Consider the following 10,183-nt stretch of genomic DNA (forward strand, 5'->3'; position numbering starts at 1 on the left):
GAGAGCTGAATAAATGTAAGATATGTCCTTCTTGAGACTGCATTTTATTTTGTTGATTTTGGTGGGGGGAATTCCAACCACTTAGTCAGTAAGCTTGTTTTATGTGGTTCTAGACCACAGGCAGCTTCCTAGCTACCTAGCAGGGCTATCAGCAGGCTCTCATCCTTTATTTCTGTCTCACAGCAGTACTGGTGCAGCACTTGAGGGCTGAAGTGTTTTAGTGAATGAAACCCAAGACTGGGCTGCATGCAAAGAAAGGAATTTATAGCTATTCAACCTTTTCCTGTCACAAGATCTTAACAGTCAGCTCAGAACTGTGAAGGGAAGACTATGTGCTATAGCATTAAACCGCAGCCTTGCAAAAGCATGACAGCACTATAGCAGATCCTCATATGTTCCTCTTAAAAAAAAATCACATCATTTCCTATCTTAGAAAAACTTCTGTGAAATATGAGAGACTAAATCATTGATGGCAGCAGAGACAGAGAAGTTATCATTCTTGTGGGTGTTGCCAGGGCCTCAGATTGGTTAGGCACCTCTGAGAGACAACCAATCAGTGGACTGAAAGGCTGACCATTCATGAAAAAACAGCACTGCACTGTTGACTAAAAGATCCGGAAGCTGACTGTGGTACTTTATCACTTGCAAGCAGCCTTCCTCTTGAACTAAGAAAAACTGTGAGTCATGGTTAATGCCTTAATTTGCTAGACAAATGAGAGAGAGAGGAACAGTTTTGCAATGCATTCAGAAAATAAAAAAGCTCAACAGCAGTTCAGTGCTGAATAAAGCTTCATGTTCGAGGTCCGATGGCTAAACTCAGCCTGCATCAGTATTCTGCTGCGATGAAGTCATTTTCCTGCTGATTGAAATCATCTGTTTGCAGTTCCTTGACAAATTAATTGAACTTTCCTGTGACTCAGAGACCCTCTGGCTTCTAAAAGGACTCTGTCTGTAGATTTGTCCCAGGCGAACACCCATTTAATCTTCAGGGCTCTGAAAAGATTTATATTTTCTAAGTTGAATGAAGAAAAGCATTTGTTCTGCTGATAGCATTACAGTTGGAACAGTCTCGAGTAAAAGAGCAAGCGACTCTGTGTATTCCTAAAAATGATAACCATTCCTCCTCCCTTCTCCAATTCATTTAATGAAACTGTGACTGTGGATTAATTCGAGGTAGTTTCGAGTATTGACATTCTGGAAAAGGTGATGCAAACTAAAAGTATTATTTATCTCAAACACACCCTATAATTGGAACCCTTCAAACGGTGATTGTTTATCAATCGTTTTGTGAGGAGAAAAATTCCAGTCAAATGAATTGGTACAATGCAGGTGGCATTTCATTGGTTAAGGATGATTTGCTGTTGCGTTAAAGTAAATAACAGGCATTTAGAATAATTGTATGAAGTTCTTTAGCTACAGTAGTTTTGCAACAAATTCTCGTTAGTCAGCTCAGTGCAGATCCCTAAGTGGTTTAATTGTGCTTCTGATAGGCTATTTATTAGCAGTAAGCAAGACCAACAACAACTTGCATTGATCTAGCACCTTTAATGTAGTAGAACGTTCTGAGGCGCTTCACAGGAGCGATTATCAAACAAAATTTGACACCGAGCCACATTAGGACTGGTGACCAAAAGCTTGGTCAAAGAGGTAGGTTTTAAGGTGCGTCTTAAAGGAGGAGAGTGAGGTAGAGAGGTTTAGGGAGGGAATTCCAGAGCTTAGGGCCTAGGCATCTGAAGGCACGGCAGCCAATGGTGAAGCGATTAAGATGCACATGAGGCCAGAATTGGAGGACCAGGGCTAGAATGCAGCAGATGGGGAATATCCTTTTTCATCAAAGCTATTCTCCCCTCACTCAAATTATATTACAAAGTAACTCCTTCCCCTCTTTCCTAATAGGACTCTTCCTTGCTTCGTTATAAATATCCTGCAGAAAATAAAAATGCTGAACAAGTTCTTCATTTAAAACTGCTGTTTTGAAAACAGGAAATATGGTGTCACCATCTGTAGTCATGTACCCCTGCACTGTTTAAGGTTACAGGATTGCTCGTCATCAAAAACAACAAAAAAAATCTCTCTTTCAGGTCAGTTACAAAAATGGACTAACCAGTGCTCTCCACTTCAGCTGATTTAGAAATGGAACCATGAATAATGATGCGACTGTAATAGAAACTGATCTAAACTTTCAAAAGGAATTTTCACAGGCAGCAATACTTAATTTCTCATAGAATTTGATAGAAGCTTGTCAAAGGCTTGAGAATTACAGGGATGTTGCCAAACTTAAGTTCCTACGATTAACATTCTTTATAATGTATTATCAGTTACAGATTCAACCATAAAACAAGAATGGAGAGGTGGGGGAGGTGGCAGAGGCGGGGGGGTGGAGGTATGGAGGGAATTAGTACCTGATTGCATTATTAGTTATCTCAATTGTATCTCTGGCACTGATGATTATTTGTTCAGGGACACGTTCTGTTAACTTGAACACGCCCTGGAAATCCTGGTGACAGGTCCCCCAGTGTATACGGATGCACTTTTTGACTAATGCACTTTCAAAAATGGAAGGATACTTCCAGGGACCTCCTGAGCCTGGGGCCCAGTGATGAGTCACATTCCATTTCTGTACGCGGCCAACGGCAGACAAATAAGCTGGAGCTTTGAGGCAGTTTCCTGCAGATAAGAGATAATATGGAAGGGGAAACCTGGCAAATCGATGAGCGTGCAGCAGCATATCATTTCCTTTGCAACGCTCGCGTGTTAATTAACAATTCTGAGCATGTTTTAAGCTGTATTTTGGGATTTCCTCATCGTAGCAAACTTCCTCCATGGATTATATATATGCTTTTTTAAAATATATAAATCCAGCTATAAACTCAAAGTTTAGCTCTTAAATTGGGCCTTCATTTAAACATGAATAATATCTTTATTTTGTGGAGGGAAATGTTCTCATCCAGGCAGCGCCCTTTGCTTATTAGAAAGCATTCTGTGTACAGTGAATCGACCTACTTGTGCCTTTTTTTCTCTTTGTAAGTCATGATTCGTCTCCATAGTTTGGCCCACGATGGAATTGGAAGCCAGTTGTTTTGATTATGTAGGAGGGGAAGCAGAGGCTGCAGTGGAAAGCAGAAGCAGTCCACTCCCAAGCTCAAAGCCAAAACCAACACTGACTTTATCGGTTGCTCTGAGTGAAAACAAGGACATTGCAAATACCTCACTTTTGCATTTTTTTTTATTTTAAAAAAGCACGTGTCAGACAAGAGTGTCGCCTTGAATGCCACGAGCTCCAAACTTTTCTTATTTTTAATTTTTTTTTGTAAGCAAATAGGAAATTAATAAACCCTGACATTTCAGATTTTGTACAATGTTACAGAAACAATAAAAGCTGATTTGTGGTTTATTTCAATGGAACAGTTCTAATCTTTCCACTGAGCTGGGGCACTGAAATTCCTCGTTGCACTCAGCATTGCATTACATAGAATTACACAGAATATATAGCACAGAAACAGGCCATTCGGCCCAACTGGTCTATGCCAATGTTTATGCTCCACACAAGCCTCCTCCCACCCCTCTTCATCTAACCCTATCAGCATACCCTTCTGTTCCTTTCTCCCTCATGTGTTTATCCAGCTTCCCCTTAAATGCATCTATGCTATTTGCCTCAATGGTAACAGTAAAACTAAAGCAAGGGACTTGCATTTATAGAGCACCTTTAACATAGAAAAATTCCAAAGGCATTTACAGAAAGATGCTGAGCCTTGGAGGGAGATGTTAGGAGGGGGTGACTGAAAGCTGGGGTACAGTAGTGTAGTGGTTTGTTACTGGACTAGTAATCTAGAGTTCATGGCCTCCATTTTAGCACCCGCTATCGGGTGCGTTCCTGGCGGGGGCTCCGAAAATCGGGGAATCCCGGAGCGGGTCGGGAGCCCGGCTCCAACCCGCCCACTTCCGGGTTCCCCACAGACGCGCCGACGTGTGCGCGCAGCCCCCACATGTGGGACTCCCGCAGGCAATTAAAGCCAGTGGGGTGCCACTTGAGACTATTTATGTAGGTATTTCAGGTCATTAACAGACCTGATGAAGGGAATATGTCAAGAGGGGTGCGATTTTAGAAACAACTGGGACTGTTTCCCACACTGGGGGAAACACTCCCAGTTGAAATGGACGTGTTGCAGCTATCAGCCTGTGGCAGCTGCAAAGGTCCATTTGACAGGTGGGGTTGGGGGAGAGACCCTCACTCATTGCAGGAGGCCACTCTGTCACTTTGGACAAAGTTTGGCCTCCACCACCCTCCTCCTGACAATCAAATTCACCAACTTGCACACTTACCCCGGGGTCCAGAGACATGTACCTACCTTGCGGACCCCCTCAGATGTACATCTTCCGGATGGAGGCCGCCGTAGCTGCAGTCATGACCTCCTCGGAGGACGAACAGCATCACCAGCCTCACCAGCCTCGCCGTCCACCTCTGACACGTGGAGCTCCACAACACAGTGCTGTGACACGTCCACCTGCACAGCAGGAGGGAGGGTAACCGCAGAGAGAGATGCGTCGCAGGGGGCACTACCCTCGCCACAGGGTCCACGGACCTAGGCTCAGCTTCCTGGACCTCTCTGAGCAGCAGTGCACACTGAGGCTCAGAGTCACTCGACGTGTAGTCGTGGACATCTGCAGCCTCCTTCATGCCGAGCTGCTCCCGGCTGGCCCAAGCACCATCTTCTTACCTGTCGCTGTCAAAGTCACCACTGCCCTCAACAACTTCTCCTCCGCATCCTTCCAGGGTGCCACCGGGGACATCGCCGATGTCTCTCAGTCGTCTGCACAAAAGAGCCCTGCAAATACACCTACACCCACTTTGCAGTGACACAATGGGTGGCATCAGTTGTGGGTCTTCATCGTGATCCTCAGGGAAGGGCATTATTGCACAAACCAGACAAGATTCGCAAAGACGTGGCAGTAGTGGTGACAATATAATATGTGATGTGAGTTGTTCAGAAATTAAATATAAGTAAAAACCATGACTAACCCTCAAACACCCTTGTGCATCCCCTTCATGCTCACGACACGTTTGCCTTACGCTTCCTACTGCACATATGTGATGCATGCCCTGTGGCTGCAGCACAGTTAGTGACAGGTTGAGTGAGGCTGGCCGAGAAAGAGATGCACGAGAGGGTGAGTATGAGATAGAGCCATGAGATTGTATGAGGACTGGGTTGAGTGGTAGTGGCGGGATGAGTACTGGCGAGGTGAGTAAGTGCAGGTAAGATGAGGATGAGGTTTGAGTGGGTGTGAGGGGTGATGTGACAGAGTAGTGTTGGCAGTGCAGAAGGAGATGTGGGGTGGGGGCGGTGATGTGGCAGACGGATTGTAGGGGAATGAGTAAGTGTACTCACTTTGGCTGACCTACTTAGGGCATTGCAGCGCCTCCTGCACTGTATGCAGGTGGGCAATATGTTGGTGGTGCAGGTGACCTCCTCTGCCACCTCGAGCCAGGCCTTCTTGGTGGCAGAGGCAGGCCGCTTCCTCCCGCCCGCCGGGGGGAAGATCTCTCTCCTCCCCCTCCTCCTCACCCCATCTAATGATACCTGGAGTGAGGCATCATTAAACTGGGACCAGCCTTCCCCCTAGGCTGCTCCATGCTGTAATTTTTCCTATTTGTTGCAGCATCAGTCAGTGGAGGACTGCCCCTTTAAATAGAGCTCCTCCAGCTGACAGACCTTACTGCGCATGCGCAGCCCGCCCGACGCGCAGATCAGCAGCGAGGAACTCGGAAGACCAGGTAAGTGGATCCAATTAGGTGCGATCGTGCGCAGGGCAGACTGATTTCACCGGGCACGTTACCCACGCGCCCAATAACCCCCCCGCCGCGAACCCGCAGCCCTGGCAGTATCGAGCCCCATGAGTTCAAATCCCACCATGGTAGTTGGAAAGTTTGAATTCGGTTGCAAATAAAAAGCTGGAATCATTAAAAATGACCATGGAGTTGTCAGATAGGCCTCTGAAGGGGCCTAACAAGCCACTTAGTTGTATCAATCTGCTATATAGCAGTTCAAGAAGAAGGCACATGGGAAATAAATGCTAGCATTGCTAGTGATGCCCACATCCTGAGAATGAATTAAAAGAAAACTTTTAAAAAGGTGGGTTTTGAGAAGATTTTTACAGGTGGAGAGAGAAGTGCAGTGTCAGAGGGGCTTGAGGAGGCAATTCCGGTAGTAGGACCAAGGCAGCTGATAGCGAAATAGCCAAATTCAAGGGATTGCTATTAATAGTACTTTGGTATAAACTTCATTCTGGTTCCCCGATAGCTCGGTGGGTAAATGCACAGTTTGACGTGGCACCGAACAGGAAAGTCCCCGGTCTGACCCTCAGTTGTGTTGAGTTTGCCAATCTCGAGTGGAGGTGATGATGAGATATTGCCTTATTTCCAGTGTATTTGGCGTGCTATCATAATTTGAATGAAATATATATAAAATCCTCTACTTCTTTGAAGTGTTACTAAGGTTTCTATTGGAAACAATAATCAGGCGGTGTGTGATCAGCCGATCCGCTAACACCTGTTTCACGCCCAGCGGTAAAGGTGAACATTGACCCCAATGGGTGCGGTTGCAACTGCAAATTAGGCGGAACTTAGTGGGTTTTCCTTTCTCTTGCATGGAAAGAGAGGGTAATTGTAGTGCCCCTACTGTTGCCCAATTGAAATAGGCAACTTTGCACAAAGCAAGGATTGAACCTGGGGTCTCCTTGGTCTCCTTGGCTCAGGACCACACTATGCGATGCGTTTCCTCATTGCGGGAGTGGCTTTTCTCTTGTCATTTTTAACAGTGAGATCAAAGAGTGCTTAAAATCTCTGTACATAGTAACAGTGGGACAAGCAGCTTTCCTGATGTTGCGATAGGATCCTCAATGCCCATGCATTTGCATTGCTGAGGATGAGCAGGTCCAAGACCTAGTGATCCACTGGAATGATCATATCAACTTCTCAGTTTCAATGTTCTTCCTGGAGCCATAGTTCCTACATTTCACCATGCGTTACTATTAGAGATGTCAAAAAACATAAAGTACTGTATTGTTAGCGACATATTCAGTTAGTGTATGCATACAGACATTCAGGCCCATGACACTGAGGGGATCTCCTAATATTCGGCTTCACCATATTTTACTATCCCAGTAACAAAGAGCATTCACTATTTTTTCAAACATGTAACAAAGCTTTCCATTGGATCTTATTTGGTTGAATGGTGGTCTTAATCCATCTCAACAGGATTTCAAACGCGTTATCTTTTTACACTTCTGTTGTAATTTCTTAATATTTACTATTCACAGGTTTTAAAATTCTCATCCTTGTTTTCAAATCCCTCAATGGCCTCGCCCCCCCATCTCTGTAACCTCCTCCAGTCCCACATTCCTCCGCGATCTCTGCGCTCCTCCAATTCTGGCCTCTTGTGCATCCCCGATTTTAATCACTTCACTATTGGTGGCCGTGCCTTAAGCTGCCTAGGCTCTAAGCTCTGGAATTCCCTCCCTAAACCTCTCCGCCTCTCTACCTCTCTCTCCTCCTTTAAAGTCGCTCCTTAAAACCTACCTCTTTGACTAAGCTTTTGGTCATCTGTCCTAATATCTCCATTTGTGGCTCGGTGTCAAATTTTCTTTGATAACGCTCCATTGATAACGCTGGGACATTTTACTATGTTAAAGGTGCTATATAAATGCAAGTTATTGTTGTTGTTTATGATTTAAAATGCCACATACGTGAACCAAAAACCATGCTCTTCCTTGACACAATTATTTTGACCTATTCCCATATTCACTTCCAGATAAAGGTTGGCGATGCCAGGAAATAGAACAATTTCATCGATGAACGAATGGGATCTTCATACAGGAGAGGATCGTCCAGCAGAAGAGAAAAACAACTGGCAATGTGTCCAACTGCTCTGCAGCCAGCAACATCTCCTATCAATTGAGAACAGTGGAAAATCAGTGCTGGAAGCCATGCTGGAGTTCGTGACCTGGCTCCTCACTGACACAGCTGAAGGAGGACGCATGGAGGAAGCCAATTCAATTGAAAGAAAGAACCACAAAGAGAAAGAGGAAATGCAGTACCCCCATCCACAAACCGGATATAAAATCGGATCTCTTAGGTGAAAGTGCAGGGAACCGATTGCTTTAATTCACCGCGCTCCCCTGACCCCTTAGCCTGACCTGTGCCCCTTAACTGTGAATTCACCAGCAGCAAAGTAGAATGTGGAATTCAGTCAGTGGCTGACAAGATGTGCCTGTGAGAAATAAAGGGAATGACAACCCCATGTGACCTAGACAGTGGGTGTTTCCCAAGAACTGGCACAATGCGGAGTTGTCAGCCAATGGGGATTAGAGGGAACAGAATGGCAGCACATGTTTCTTTCACCTGTTAGGTACCATTTGAACCCAGCCTAGACACAGGCAGTGAAGGATAATAGGTATTATGCGGTTTGAAATAAAATGACTTTCGATAATTTCAATGCACCTCCCCTGGGCTTGAATTCCAGTGGCGCAGCATGAGTGACACGTGATGCTCCTCTCTCAGGACATCGGGACTTTTGCTTCCTCGCCCACCCCATCAACCAATGCCAACCACCGTGCCAGAAAACCAGCTGGGCCAGACTGTCCCGGCAGCAGCCGAGGTGCTGCAGTCTGCCACCAAGTGCTCAGGGGCTCGAGCTTCCAAAAGTCAATGGCCATGAGTGTCTAAAGGGTCCCCACATGAGCAAGAGTGAGCCTTCCTTCAGTTCTGCTGAAGGCAATGGGGGAAGCACCTCGTAGGAGAAGTAAACTTAGTGAACCTGTTAAGAAAAGCTTTATAGGTTGATCACTTGGGTGACAGGAATTTACTCCAATATTGTGTTTGGAATTAAAATCAACACCTTTATTATATTTGCAAATTTGGTCTAGAGTTTCTTCTCATTACTGCTTCTTAAAAGAAAAGGAAGAGCTTGCATTTATCTGGTGCCTTTCACCACCTAAGGATGTCTCAACACACTTTACAGCCAATAAAGTAGTTTTGAAGTGTAGTCACTGTTGTAATGTAGGAAACACGGCAGCCAATTTGCACACAGCAAGGTCCCACAAACAACAATGTGATAATAATCTGTTTTAGTGATACTGGTTGAGGGATAAATATCCGCCAGGACGCTCGAGAGAACTCCCCTGCTCTTCTTCGAAATAGTGCCATGGGATATTTTACGTCCACCTGAGAGGGCAGATGGGGCCTCAGTTTAACGTCTCATCCAAAAGTCGAATTTTAGTCTGCACTGGCAGAATGTAATTGACATAGAGATTTGCTGAATGGGTTCAATGTTCTTCAATGCAGAATGAAGGGAGTGGTGAAGGGGTAACATGGACTGTTAATGCTAAGGGGCTTTTTCTGACTTTTCAGGTAAGAGGATTGAAGGAGGTCACCAAAAGCGCTGCTCCATCAACTGCTCCCTGGCCTCTCTAGCTGCAATGTGTTCTGCTGGCCCTCCTTCTTGTGATTCTCCCTCGCCTTCATGCAATTCTTCCTCATCTGCCGCTGTTCGTCCATCTATAGAAGTGAAGCAAAAACGCCACCCATGATAAGCAATGTGTGCTAATGAGGGTAGGTGAGGAGGAAAAAAATTAGAGGAGCACACTCAGAACTGCGTTGGAAATTAACTATTCCAATGCTCTCCTGGCCGGCCTCCCACCTTGTACCCTCTGTAAACTTGAGCTGGTCCAAAACTCTGCTGCTCGTATCCTAACTCGCACCAAGTCCTGTTCACCCATCACCCCTGTGCTCGCGGACCTACATTGGCTCCCAGTCCGGCTAAGCCTCGATTTTAAAATTCTCATCCTTGTTTTCAAATCCCTCCATAGCCTCACCCCTCCTATCTCTGTAACCTCCTTCGGCCCTACAACCCTCAGAGACCTCTGTGCTCCTCTAATGCTGGCCTCTTGCGTGTCCCTGATTTTCATCGCTCCACCATTGGCGACTGTGCTTTCAGCTGCCTAGGTCTTAAGCTGTAGAATTCCCTCCCTAAACTTCTCTGCCTCTCTACCTCTCCTTCTTAGATGCTCCTGAAAACCTACCTCTTTGGCCAAGCTTTTGGTCACCTGTCCTAATATCTCCTTATGTGGCTTGGTGTCATAGTTTGTTTGACAATGCTGCTGTGAAGCGCCTTGGGATGTTTTACTA

At 45.6% G+C, this 10,183-nt stretch overlaps 1 long non-coding RNA gene across 1 annotated transcript; it reads left to right on the top strand.

Annotated features, from left to right (window-relative positions):
- The first annotated feature begins 595 nt into the window (after positions 1 to 595).
- Positions 596 to 9,870, top strand: LOC137327740 (uncharacterized). The gene is made up of 3 exons (XR_010964534.1): positions 596 to 677; positions 7,809 to 8,132; positions 9,407 to 9,870. It is a non-coding gene; the product is annotated as an uncharacterized lncRNA (long non-coding RNA).
- The last annotated feature ends 313 nt before the right edge of the window (positions 9,871 to 10,183 follow it).

This window comes from Heptranchias perlo, chromosome 12 (assembly GCF_035084215.1).
Source record: "Heptranchias perlo isolate sHepPer1 chromosome 12, sHepPer1.hap1, whole genome shotgun sequence".
Lineage (NCBI taxonomy): Eukaryota > Metazoa > Chordata > Chondrichthyes > Hexanchiformes > Hexanchidae > Heptranchias > Heptranchias perlo.